This window comes from Mesocricetus auratus, unplaced genomic scaffold, assembly GCF_017639785.1.
Source record: "Mesocricetus auratus isolate SY011 unplaced genomic scaffold, BCM_Maur_2.0 Super-Scaffold_6730, whole genome shotgun sequence".
NCBI lineage: Eukaryota > Metazoa > Chordata > Mammalia > Rodentia > Cricetidae > Mesocricetus > Mesocricetus auratus.
Window position 1 is genome coordinate 53345036 of NW_024429184.1, and position 13384 is coordinate 53358419.

The following is a 13384-nucleotide window of genomic DNA, read 5'->3' on the forward strand; positions in this document are numbered from 1 at the left end:
CCTAACTATGCCTCCATACCCTTATCACCTAACTTGAAACTTGAAAATACATGGCTTTTCTTTACAGTGTACCAGATATCTAGTATCATGTTCAACTTCCTTTTCAATGCTCAGGGCCAGAAGGGAGTGGTCCTCAAGTCCCAAGGCCCCTAAATAGCTCCTAAATATGACCCTGAAATCTGTTTGTCACTCCTGATGAAAACATATTGCTTGAGCAAGCTTCAAGTCTTTCTACAATGAAGATTTGTATTGAGATATCCTTGAGTTATTCACTGTTACATTTATTCCATCAACAAAGTCAGGAAAATGACTTCAAAACTTGAAATAATCATCTACTTGGCTTCTGTGCTCTCCCCTTTCCGCTCTACACTTCCTCCTCTCTACACTCAGATTTATCCTTTTGGCTGAGGAAAGGGTATGACTCCTCATATTACTTCCCTATTATTATCCACAGGCACTTGGGCTAATGTGTATCAAGATTAGAGGACCACAGAGGATCAAGGGGATCTGCTGTGTTGGTGAGATCTGGGAGCTAGAGGATTAGATTCAGACTTGCCTTCAAGGGGTGGGTGGTGTCAGTATGCTGATTAATTCCTGTGATCCAAAGTGTCCCTTGTGAGAGAATGGCAGCTAGGTGCTAGCCTTCAAAAGAGGTGGCAAGACCTAGGAAAATGGTATAATCACCAGAATATCACAAAAAATTGACATGTGGTCTCCATCTTCATCCTGTTCCCCTGCCCAGAGTGTCATATACTGCATCAGAGTGACAATGCTAATTCTAAGTTCACCCAAGGGCAAAGGTAGCATTCCTAAGGGCCCTTGTGCCCTGAGTGGTTCCCAAGTTAAGCATATTATTATTTTCAGTTTTGACATAGTGAAAGATGTAGGCACTATCCTCAAACTTGACTGAGGCAGACCTTAGTTGTTTTTTTTTTCTTGACACAGGAGATGGCCAGTTCCAAGCCTAAATTTCTAATGAAATACTAAATTGTGGTTGGGGTTTGGGCCAGGTATTTCTGAGTCCTTGTATACTTATTCTGAAGGACTGAAATTACAGACTGCACAGATTTGCAAAAGCAGAAAGGAAACTTTATCCAAAATAAAGAAATTGTACAGATCAGAAATACACTGCCAAGTCTGACAACAGGTCATATGAGTGAGTGTACTCAAAGACCCCAGTTATCATTCAGAGCTTTCTTTTCTGGGGTTCAACAAAAGCAGGAGTTTGATAGTTAAGGAGAATAGTTTGGGTGGTCCAGTAATTTGATTGGCAGATTCAATTATGTAACTATTTCTTTACTAAGTGTGTTTCTTCCACAGCATACCTAATCTAATCATATACATGCCTAATTATGTAAAGGCATAATATGGAAAATAGGAGCTTGTCTCTGAAAGTTCACTTGAGCACAGTTTTGCCTGCTGTGGAACAATCTTTGTACACTGTGAACATGTATCACTCTCATTGGTTAGTAAAGAGCTGATTGGCCTATATCGGGGCAGGAAGAGATTGGGCAGGAGAACCAGGCTAGGAGGACACAGGGCAGAAGAAGGGCAGAGTCTCAGGAGCTGTGAACAAGACGCAGAGCAAGGAGGAGACAAACATGCCACACTGAGAAAAGGAACCGAGCTACATGGTAGAACATAGATAGGAATGTGGGTCAATTAAAGTCGTAAGAGTGAGTTAGTAACAAGCCTCAGGTGTCTGCAGAGCATTTATAATTAATATTAAGTCTCTGTGTGATTATTTGGGAACAGGCTGGTAGTTAATTAAAGTTTTAAGAGCTAGTTAGTAACAAGCCTAAGCTATCTGCAGAGCACTTATAGTTAACATTAAGTCTCTGAGTGGTTATTTGGGAGCAGGCTAGCGGTCCCAACGAAAATCTCCACCTACATTTACTGTATTGAACATGTACCCTGAACCAGTCCAGACTGTATCAGCCTTCATCTCCTTGTATCCAAATATGTTTGAATAGAAACAGTCCAAGTTTGATGGACATTAGGTCATTAGGTCATAGGTCATTGTTCTAAGTGCAGTGTTTATAAAGCTGGAGGCAAGTGGGACTCCAGATTGCTAACAAGAACTAGGCACACTTTTCAGAAAGGGGTATATGTATAGTCCAAACCAAACGGAGTCCCAGGTTGTTAAACTATTCTCTATGCTGTCTGCCTCAACATGGTATGCCATAAAGATTATAAATGCTGCATTACAGGAAAAAGAAAGGTCATGTTCACTCATGTTTTCCTTGCCACACAGCATCACACATTTAGCATGTACAGACGTCTGTGTGTATTCATATATACAGTACCAACAGAGCTGTCTGCAGTACAATATATTCCTTAAGTTGACGTTAGCATATGTTTTTAGATCATCATATAATCACATGGATTATAACTTGTCCTTGTCCTCAGACAAGGTTATACCAGGTGAAAACCTGAATTTTTAAAATCTATTATTTTAAATTGTTTTATTTGAATTGCCCAAGTATTGAAAGTCTTTAAAAATTATCAACTAAACAGAAGCTCTCAGGTTTGCCACCATTCTCTTCTTTTTCCCCCTGATAAAGTTCATCATGTTGTGGCTGGGAAGATGACTCAGTTTGTGAAGTGCTTGCCGAACAAGCATGAGAACCTGAGTTTGGTCTCCCAGAACCCACTTTTAAAAAGTGAGGTGCAGCGGAACACTTGTAAATCCAGTGCTAGGATGCAGAGGCAGGAGGATGTTTGGTGTTTCTGGACTAGCCCATCCAGCTGAAATCAGCAAACTCGAGGTTACTGCAAGACCCTGTCCCAAAAACTAAGAGAAGAATGATGAGGAAACCTAAAGTTGAGCTCTGGCCTTCACACACACCCATACTTGAACATCATTTTTACCTGGGAGATTTTTAAATCATTTGTTATTTTAAAATTCCCATTTCTCATTTTTTTTACATTTTTACCATATTTACACTTTAATTTAGTTTTTTCTATGGGCAAGATCAGCTTAAAGGTTCATAAAACATAAAACCCAAACCTATACACCATTTATGAAGGAAACTGAAAATGATACCAACAAATTAAAAAATATCCTATATTCATAGACAGGAAACATTAATATAGTTAAAATACCTATGATAACCAGAGAAGTTCATAAATCCAATGGAATCCTTATAAAAAATTCCAGTATCATTTATAACAAAAAGAGAAAACCAACCCTAGCTGTTGTTATTTGAAATGCGGCATGAGAGAAAAATAATGCCGTGCCACAGAGCTCATGTGGAGGTTTTATTTTGTTTGTTTATAATTAGGGGAAAGGGAAAATGAAAAGGGGGGAGCAGAAGGAGGAGACTGACCTCTGGGGACAGGAGCAGCTGAAGAGAAAAGAGAGGCAAGGGAGGGGGAGAGGCAGGCAGAAAAGCAGAGAAAGAGAAAGATGGGAGGTAGGCATGGCACTTTAAAAAGGGAACATAGTGACTGTGCACAAGTGGTGCTCTTAATGGCTGCAGCTGGGGACATATCCTATCAGAACCCTATTGATGATAGTCAATGCTATAGGGAAAACAATATATTTGTTTACCAGAGAGAGAGAGAGACGAGAGAGAGAGAGAGAGAGAGAGAGAGAGAGAGAGAGAGAGAGAGAGAGAGAGAGAGTCACATAAGCTAGGAGTTAGAAGCATGACTGGTTTCCAAGAGAAAAAGGAGGTCCTTTTCTTTTCACTTCCTTTTATATCTACCTGTGTTAATTTGCTTGTCCCCGCCCTCATGGGCAGATAGCTTTGTGGGGTTCACTCCTACAGAACCCTAAGGGCAGGCCAGTTCAGATGCCTGAATACTAATACTAGCTTTCACAGGGAATTGGAAAGACCTTGAAAAATTAAAGCAATCTCAAGCAAAAAGAATCAACCTAGAGAGTCAGGTGTTAGTGGCGAACACCTTTGATCCCAGCACTGGGGAGGCAGAGGCAGGCAGATCTTTGTGAGTTCGAGGCCAGCCTTGTCTACAGAGCTAGTTCCAAGATAGCCTCCAAAACAAAACAGAGAAACCCTGTCTCGAAAAACCAAATTAAAAAAAATAAAGAATCAACCTAGAAACACTGAATTCCTTTACTTCAAAACAAACTACAAAACCATAGTAATTAAATGGCACAATATGAATACAATCACTGAAGATGTAGCTCAGTTAATAAAATACTTGCCTACTATAAGTGAAGTCAGGGCCTTAAACCCCAGTATGGCATAACCAATCTGTGCCGCATATACCTACAACTATAGTTCTCCAGAAGTAAAGGTAGGAAGATCAGAAATTTAGTATCACCCTCTCTTCCTCCTGACATATTGAGTTTGAGACCAGCTTGGGTTAAATAAGACAGTGTCTCAAACACACACACACACACACACACACACACGGAAAGATGTATGAACATTAATAACATTTTTCTTTAGAAATACTCTATTATAAATCTCCCCGCAAAAAAACACACACTGAAATTAACCAGACCCAAACACTATACAACTCAATGAACTTCCATAGAGTTGCAGCAATCATTTGGGATAGAAGTTTCACATTGGATTTATATTTTTCACTATTGAATATATTTTTATGCATGTACCCATCATCAAAACCAAAAAGTTCCACAACACAGCTATAACTAAAAGAACTGTTGCTGGGGTTGTCTGCCAGGTCCCACAGCCGCTTCAAACCCAAATAAGCACACAAAGATTTCTATTACTTATTAAACTGTTGGCTGATGGCTAGGGCTTCTTATTGGCTAGCTCTGTCTTAATTAACCCATAACTACTAATCTACGTATGTCCATATGGCCTTATCTTACCGGAGAATGCCTGGCATGCCCTGTCTTCTCGGTTTCTACATGGTGTCTGTCTCTCCTTGACCTGCCTTTCTCTGCCTACCTTTCCCAGAAATCTCTTTGCCTCTTAGTTCCACCTGTCTTCCTGCCTCTGTTGGCCAAACAGTGTTTTATTCATCAACCAATAAGAGAAACATTTATACAGAAGGACATCTCCTATCAAAGAACAGACCACTTTATATATTCTTTCATAACTTATATCCATTGCCTGCATTTGGTCCTTCCTCATCCTGAATATTGAGCCTTTCTTGTTCTCTTTTCTATATGTTATATAAAGTGTATCCAGAAGTACATTTATTTATATACATATATTTTGAATAGATTTAGCTTATGACAGAGAACATATGGTTTAAAAACATTTTGAATTAGCATTTAGAAACTTTGGGGAGAGAGCTTGATAGCGCTACTCAGGGAAAGAAATTTAGCCTCATGCTATTATTTGAGTTCTCCAACTCCTTGAAGATGATAACAAAGAATGAATATATATGTTCATGAAGACACTGATGGGCAAGACCATAATCCTGGTGTCTTATGAATCCAGCATCATCATAGAGAATGTGAAGGTCAAGATCGGAGACAAGGAAGGCTTCCTACCCAGCCAGCAGTGATTTATCTTCATAGGTAAACATCCAGAAACAGTCCACCTTGCACCTGGTGCTATGCTTGCATACTGGCATTATCAAGCTGTCCACATGCCAGCCTGCCTACAAGCATAAGTGAAACAAGATGATCTACTGAAAATGAAAATAGACTTGCACCCTGCACTGCCAGTCACACCCACACCCACAACCTCTACTCCAAGGAGGTCAAGGAAAGCCTAGGATTGCTTGTCTGAACACAACTCTGGAGCCCTAATGTAGTTCCCCTTAGTTAACATCAGTAGAAAATTTGAAAGGTCATTTTATAAAATGAAATGGGTTTACTAAATGAACATATCCCTCTTAATATTAATTTGTCAAATATCACAGAACCATCTGAAGTCATCTTTGCTCAGATGAGAAAGATCTTTTCTGAGAGGTACTCAGTCGTGAAGAAACTAGGTCACCACCTACATTTCCTGTGTTTCAGCTCTAGTGTATTGACATGGCCTGGGGATAAACCCACTCTCCATCACATGGACAACTTGGGTAATAAAGTGTGTCTGCTGACAGTCAAAACTGGAATTCTCTACCATACCATGAGTTTACTGAGCAAGGACCAGAAAACCCTGCCATTCCATAGGAGTCCTCTTTCAAGGAAAAAACATTCCAAGTCAAATTTAGTTATTTCTCCCTAACATTCTCCCATGTCCCTTCCTTCCTTCCTTCCTTCCTTCCTTCCTTCCTTCCTTCCTTCCTTCCTTCCTTCCTTCCTTCCTTCCCCCCTCCCTCCCTCTCTCTCTCTCTATATATATTTCTTTATCTCTCCCTCCCTTTCTTTTTCCCTTCCTTCCTTTTTACTTGTCTGTCTGTCTTTTTCTTTCTTTTCCCCTTGAGCACCTGTTCTTCCTGAGTACATATTAAAGTCCTGGTAAGTAGCAGGGACTCACTAAGCCTTTGCGGAATGAATGAATGAATGCCATGTCATGTATAAAATAAATGAATATATGCATGGATTTTATCTATTCTTGCTTCCTCTATGATTCTCTCCTCTCTCATCTCTTTTCTATCACCCCATGTTCAGCCTATGATCCATATGACCCACAGAAGCAGTATAGCCTAGTGGTGACCAGCATACGTTCTCTCTAGGATGTGCTAGTCTATGTCCTGTGGGCTTGCATAAGTAGATTGTTCAGAAGTCAGGGTTTTTTCCTATCTGTTGTTTTTAAACTATTGGTAACATGAAATGGGTTGTGGTAAGAGTATTTACGTCATAGAAATTAGTGTTACACATTCAGGGTGTGTGGATGAGCTTTGTCACCTATGAGATGGGAGGTCTTTGGCAGGCTGATTGATATCTTTAAAATTAAGCTTCATTATTTATATAATGGAGATGACGATTGTGGCTTTGCAGGGTTACCATAGGGACAAATCACCTAGTCACATTTTGAAAGTGATTAGCATATCTTGGCATAAACTATTCATCAAGTTAATTATTATTTCTAGCAGTGATAGCATCATTTCTTGGATTTCAACTAATGCACTCTTTGATCTACTTTTTTTCCAATGAATTTTTGACAACTGAGAATAACAAACAAATCTATATAAACAGGCACATAAACTAAAAATCAGCAAAAAAGGAAAAAGAAAATTATGATAGAAAATCAAAACCATAATGCTATTCAGATTGAGTAGGATCTAGAAAAACAAGTGTCACAGAGGTGCTAGTTAGCCATCTCTTTTGTTGCTTTAGGAGAGTTTGTTTATTTAGTTTATTTCCTCATTTTTAATTAAAACATAATTATATCACTTCCCTCATTCCCTTTCTTCTCTCCAACTCCTCCTATGTCTCTCCCTCTCAAATTGATAGTCCCATTTTCTTTGATTATTATTGTTAGGTTTGTGTGTGTGTGTGTGTGTGTGTGTGTGTGTGTGTGTGTGTGAATAAAACCATCTGAGTCCATTTTTGTTGGTTGTGAGTATATGATTTCAGGGCTGGCCACTTTAAAATGAACAACCAATTGTGGGCTCATCCCTTGTAGAGGCTAATCTTCCTTTCTCAGCTGCCATTAGTTGCCTATAGTTCTTTATCTAGTAGTTGGATACCATGAGAGTTTACCTTATTTTTCAACCAAAGTTCTGTGGTGTCAAGTTTTGTATTAGGTTTCACAATATAAAATGATGCAATGTTTGCATCATATTATCAATGCATCACATAAAGGAGTAAAAATTCCAGTCAGTCAAGATAGACAGACAGAAACATCACAACGAATCCTCGAAGATGCTGAAGACCCAAGCCAGTTTTGCAACAACCCTGAAATTAAACTCTGGTTTCTTTTGTACTATTGATAGTATTCTAGAATGATCTAGCTTCTAGAACCATAAAATAGCGTCATTTACCAATATCCCCTTGAACATTTTTACTAATATCAAAGTTATTTCCCAAACTGAGTATCTTCCCACTGTGTTGTATTTTAATATTTTGCTTGGCATGATCATTTCTGAGATGTTTTACAGAAATAAGGTCTGCTCCATGGTAGAATGACACAAAACATAATCAGAGATAAGAATGGACATTACTGTAAAATTCAGCACCCCTGGGTCTGGGGAGATGGCTCAATCAAGAAAGGCCTGCCTCACAGACACGAGGACCCAAGTCCAGATGCCTAGCACCTACTTAAAAAGCAGGGCGTGGCAGGAACCCAAGTTAGAGAGACACAGAGACAAGAATGTCCTGTGGCTTCTTGGTCAATCAGTGCAGCTGTTTTGGTGAGGGTTAGATTCAGTGAGAGACACTGTCTCCAAAAGTAAGGTATAGACCTATTGAAGATGTCAGTCACTGACCTGTACTCTCAACCTGCACGTGCACATATGTGTAACAGCACACACATGTTTACACACATAAACACAAAACAAATTCAGCAAACATTTCTTTTATCATCTTCAACTAAGGTGAAAGGTGGCACTAAGCCCTTACAGCATTGTACCAGGCTCCCTGGTAATCTGTGTGTTTCTGAACTGGTGACGGCAGACTCTGTCTTTGTAGGGCAAGGCTCTGCTCTGTCACACACCATCTTTCGAAACTCAAAGCCTCAGGGACTTGTGAATCTCAGAGAAGCTGCCTAATTTAGGCCTCTGATCTAAGGGAGGAATTGAGCTTGCTGTCTGATGCCCACGCCCACACTCAAGAGAAGTCATTCTTAATTGTACATGTTGGCAGCCATTCTTGGTTAGACCTGATCCCACTGCGGTTAGTTGTCACTTGATCAGATGTATTAATTGTAAATCCTTTTCAGTTTCACTTCTGAGGATGGATTAGTGATTTGGATTTAGAAGAAGAGAAGGATCTTCTGGAAATCCTTGAATGGACAAATGGAAAAAGAATGTAAATTCAGCCAACTCCTACTCACAATTTCCACAGTGGAAGCCTTCCTCATAAGCAAAGTGTACTATCCAATTAATGGGGCACCAAGAATTTTATATAATCCTACAATTATTTAAGAACTTGAGCACTGTTTTGGAAAGTGCTATTGACAACCTTAGTCCTTTTCTGTATAGGTTTCTATCAGCAAACCTTTTCCCAATAGGACTGAAGACTCTCAATGCATAAGTCACCGAATTCAAGGAATATGCATGTTTGTTGAAGACTTTACAAATGAAATTGTAGCCCCTAGTAAAGTCGTTGGTATTGTTAGTCATTATTGGATGTGAGGGCAATCTGGCTGCAACATCTGTCACCCCATGTGTCACCAGGGTTAATTTGGCTGACGTGGCTGTTTAGGTAGTGTCTCCTGCCTCCCTCACCTCCCCAGATGCAACTCTCTTAGTCAAAGACAATGATACCTGACCTACATACAGTAGGATACCTGACTCAGTGCACACTACAGAGATCACACAAGTGCTGAAAATCCTCAGGTCAAGTGGTCAGGATGTACGGTGCTGAGTAAAAGGTCATACTTAGGATGAAACACGAGGAACAGCTCATGTATTTCCTCTTTGTCCCTCCTTTCAGGTACCAAGGCCCCTAAGTGTCCTGGTGTCAAGAGAAACCAGCAAGACTAACCCATTCAGTCTAAGTGACTCAAACTATACTTGGCCTTCTGGGACCTGCATACTTTTTATTTTTTATTACTTCTGTATATTCAGTGTATGTGTTTGTGTGTGTGTGTGTTTGTGTGTGTGTGTTTGTGTGTGTGTGTGTATGTGTTTGTGTGTGTGTGTGTGTGTGTGTGTGTTGACACTGTACCTAGGGAGAAGTAAACAAACATTTATTCCCCTCAGATAGGAAACCAATGACAGATCACAGTAATGATATGACATAGATCTAATGTGCTGGACTAGTGAGTTTTCTGGGGTTACTTAGTAGGTATGGGGAGGGCTTATTCATAGCAGCAGGGATGACACAAAAACAACTGCATTGTGCAAAGACCCAGCCCAGCACAAGTGACGGTGCATGAAAGCCACATCCCTGGAGCTCTCTGCACAGCTTGTAGACAGCTTGACAGGTCCAAGAACTTCCTCTTGGCAGCTCTGCTCATCACTGGGATACTCAGACCCCTCCCCCACCCCCAACAGTTGTTTGCTGTTTCTATAACTCTGGAAAGAGACTCTCTGGAATCTTGAGACATGCAACTTTCCCAGACATGTGACTGTTTACTCCTGAGTCTCAGGAGGCTTCTCCTCCCTCCTGGAGGGGATGTTTCAATTCAGAGGAAATAGCTATACAGTACTGTGTGTGTGTGTGTGTGTGTGAGAGAGAGAGAGAGAGAGAGAGAGAGAGAGAGAGAGAGAGGGAAGGAGGGAGGGAGGGAGGGAGAGGGAGGGAGAGAAAGAGAGAGAGGGAGGGAGGGAGGGAGAGAGAGAGAGAGAGAGAGAGAGAGAGAGAGAGAGAGAGAGAGAGAAATTCAAGGACACTATTCTCTTCTGTTCATAGCATCTCCCCACTGTTTATAGAGTTGTAACTCTTTCATTTTATAAACGCTTCTAGAATGGGCCCTGATACCTAGGATTATCCAAAAACGCATCATCATCCCCCAGTTCCTCTTAACTAACTACAATGTATATAGTTTAAACAAAGTTCTGAAATAGTAATGTCTGCTAGTCCAGTTAGAGCTAGTGACATACACTTTTAATCCCAACACTTGGGGGACAGAGGCAGGTGGATCTTTGTATTTTGGAGGCCAGCCTTGTCTACACATCAAGTTTCAGGCCAGCCAGGGTTGCAGAGTGAAATACTGTCTCAAAAACAAAAACCAAACAAATAAAACAAAACAAGGAATACAATCATTGAAAGGGAACGTAAAAAAATGTGTCAGGTGTTCACTGTCAGAACCTTCTAGAATCACACCACAGATGTTCTGGTACCTCTGGATCTTCCATTCAGATGCTATGACAGGATGCCAAAGGGAAGATCCCAGTGATCGTGTTCATGGAGGTCACAGCACAACAACCCAGCATTTGAAATGGCTTGTGATACTGCTCCTCATACATAGTGGTCAACTGCAATTCTAAACTGATTTTTAGAGTAGTCATCACAGCATGAACCCTGACTTACTTGATTAAACTTCTGCTGGTCACAGCGTGACCCAAGGAACACTTCTTGTGAGGGTGTAACACTTACTGCTTCACGTAGTTCCAGATGACAAGTGCCCCAGGACACAGCTGAGTCATCCTGATTAAAACATCTCACATCTCCATGCTGAGCTGCTTAGACATGTGGCCTAACTTGTAGCCTAACAAAACCAGGACAAAGAAGTACAAAGTACAAAGTTATCTTCATTCATGGCTGGCTAATCTTATAAATTGGAAAGCTGTTTGGTATTTTGGTATTATCCACTAAGGTCAAATATTTATACCAAGATAGATATATAGATAGATAGACAGACAGACAGATATCAAGAGGTTGATAGCTGTTTGTAAGGGTCTATTACAAGTATAAATACAGCTTTGAAATTTTCCTTGAAAAAATATTTTTAAAGGAAATTGTGCCGGTATAGTGGCTCATACTTGTAAAGTCTTCACACAGGAGTTGAGGCAGGAGGATTGCTATGGGTATCAAGCTAGCATGGGCTACACAGTAAGTTCTAGGTATAGTAAGGCCACATAGACAGACCTTATCTTAAAAATAAGAAGGAATAAAAAAGAAAGGATGGAGGAAGGGAGGGAGGGAGAGAAGGAGGGAGAGAGGTAGGTAGGGAGGGAAGGAGGGAGGGAGGGAGGGAGAGAAGGAGGGAGGGAGGGAGAGTATAAAGGGATTGCAATCTTTTTTAAGCTCTGGAAAAATTGCATTACTTTGAAGCTATTTATGAAGAGTGGGGAGTTATAGACTCACACAGACCCTTTTCCCTCCCAAAGGGCTCTCAAGATTGTGTCATATGTTGTTGGATTCTATTTAGATCAACAGGTTTTCCCAGATGAGGGAGATATTAAGAGCCAACTTCAGTCTGGTACCATAAAAGTCATGAATGATCACCTGTCTTACCCATCCCCAAAACTTCCCCCATTTTTTTAGCTGAAAGTATTGACACTGGCATAATTTAATTAAGTATGTGTGAAATGGTTGTGTTCTAAAATCTGAAATTGATGTAATTAAAGTAAAATGCAGAGCATGTGCTTCTGACACCATTTTTAATGTCACACTCTATCACTCTTGCTTAACATCAAATCACAAGAGACATTTTTCATCTTTTAATTGCATTTTGCATGCCCTTCATCCCCAGCCCCAAAGCAATTATATTTTAGAAAAAAACATATTACTGAAGCAAGAAGTAAGATCCAAAATAATAAAGTTACTTTGGCTCAGTGATGTCTCTAGCAGATAAAGATCACTATTCATAATTGTCTCCTCCTGGGGATGCTTCATGCTCTAAAACAGATTAAAACTGAAGGGCCTGAAGACATATTTTCATGGTGTGAAACAGTTGTCCAGCCGTGATACTTCCTAGTTTCGAAGTCGTTACACCTTTGATGCAGGACACATTATGAGGAAAACGTCAAAAGTTGAATTAACACTTTGTCAGCTTCCCCATCGTCCTTCCACACGACTCGGGAAGCACGTGCTTCCTGATGGTTCTAAGCTGTTCACTAGAGCCCTAGAGTTGATGCTTCCCAGAGGGCCTGCAAAGCAGTAGGAAGTTTGACCCAGGAAACTTTCAAACATTTTTTACATTTTAATTTATTGTGGGGGAGGTATTCCAGGGATCAATTTTCAGGCCACCAGACTGCACTGTAGGGTGACAAGAACCTATACCTAATGTGACACCACACTAGCCCTTCCCATTGTTTAAAATATCAAATTGAATCATATAGAGTAAATATTTTTTGTAGGTTAGCACTTTCTTGTGGTTCAACCAAATGTCTACTGAGCATGTCTGGAAATAAATTGATGTAAGTATATTTTCAACTACCTTGTGACCCCAGGCTTATCTATTAAATATCCAATTTTCTTATCCACTTACTTCTTTATCCTAGTGAATAACTCCTATTCTTTGCCACAATTGAAACTCCTATTCCCAACTATGGATCAAAATCCAAATATTAGACTTAAGCACACTCTCCTTAAAATTGTGCCTTCTGGGTTACCGTGTAGGTACACTGTTTATTCTTGGCTTTGGTGCTCTGAACCCTTCTCTTCCTCTGCTCATCACCTAAGATGAAGGCTTCTTTCTGCAAGGTTTACTCAGGAGACTCTGCTTGACCTCTGCAGGTCCCTCCTGCTCCCTGACCATACATAGGCAGGAACACACTCCCAAGTGATTCTGCATTTCTCTCTCTCTCCTGACTCAGCGAAGGGCAGTCCCTCTTCCTCTATAATGAGCTTTAACTCTTCCTTGTTTTGTTGTATGCCTTCTACCTGCCCAAGGGCATGGTTCCCTTAGCTCACCATTTGCTCTTCATCCTCAACTCCTTCCTGTGGCTATTTCCTCTAAACAGTGTATAAAATTTTTGGATTTTCTTCACACAC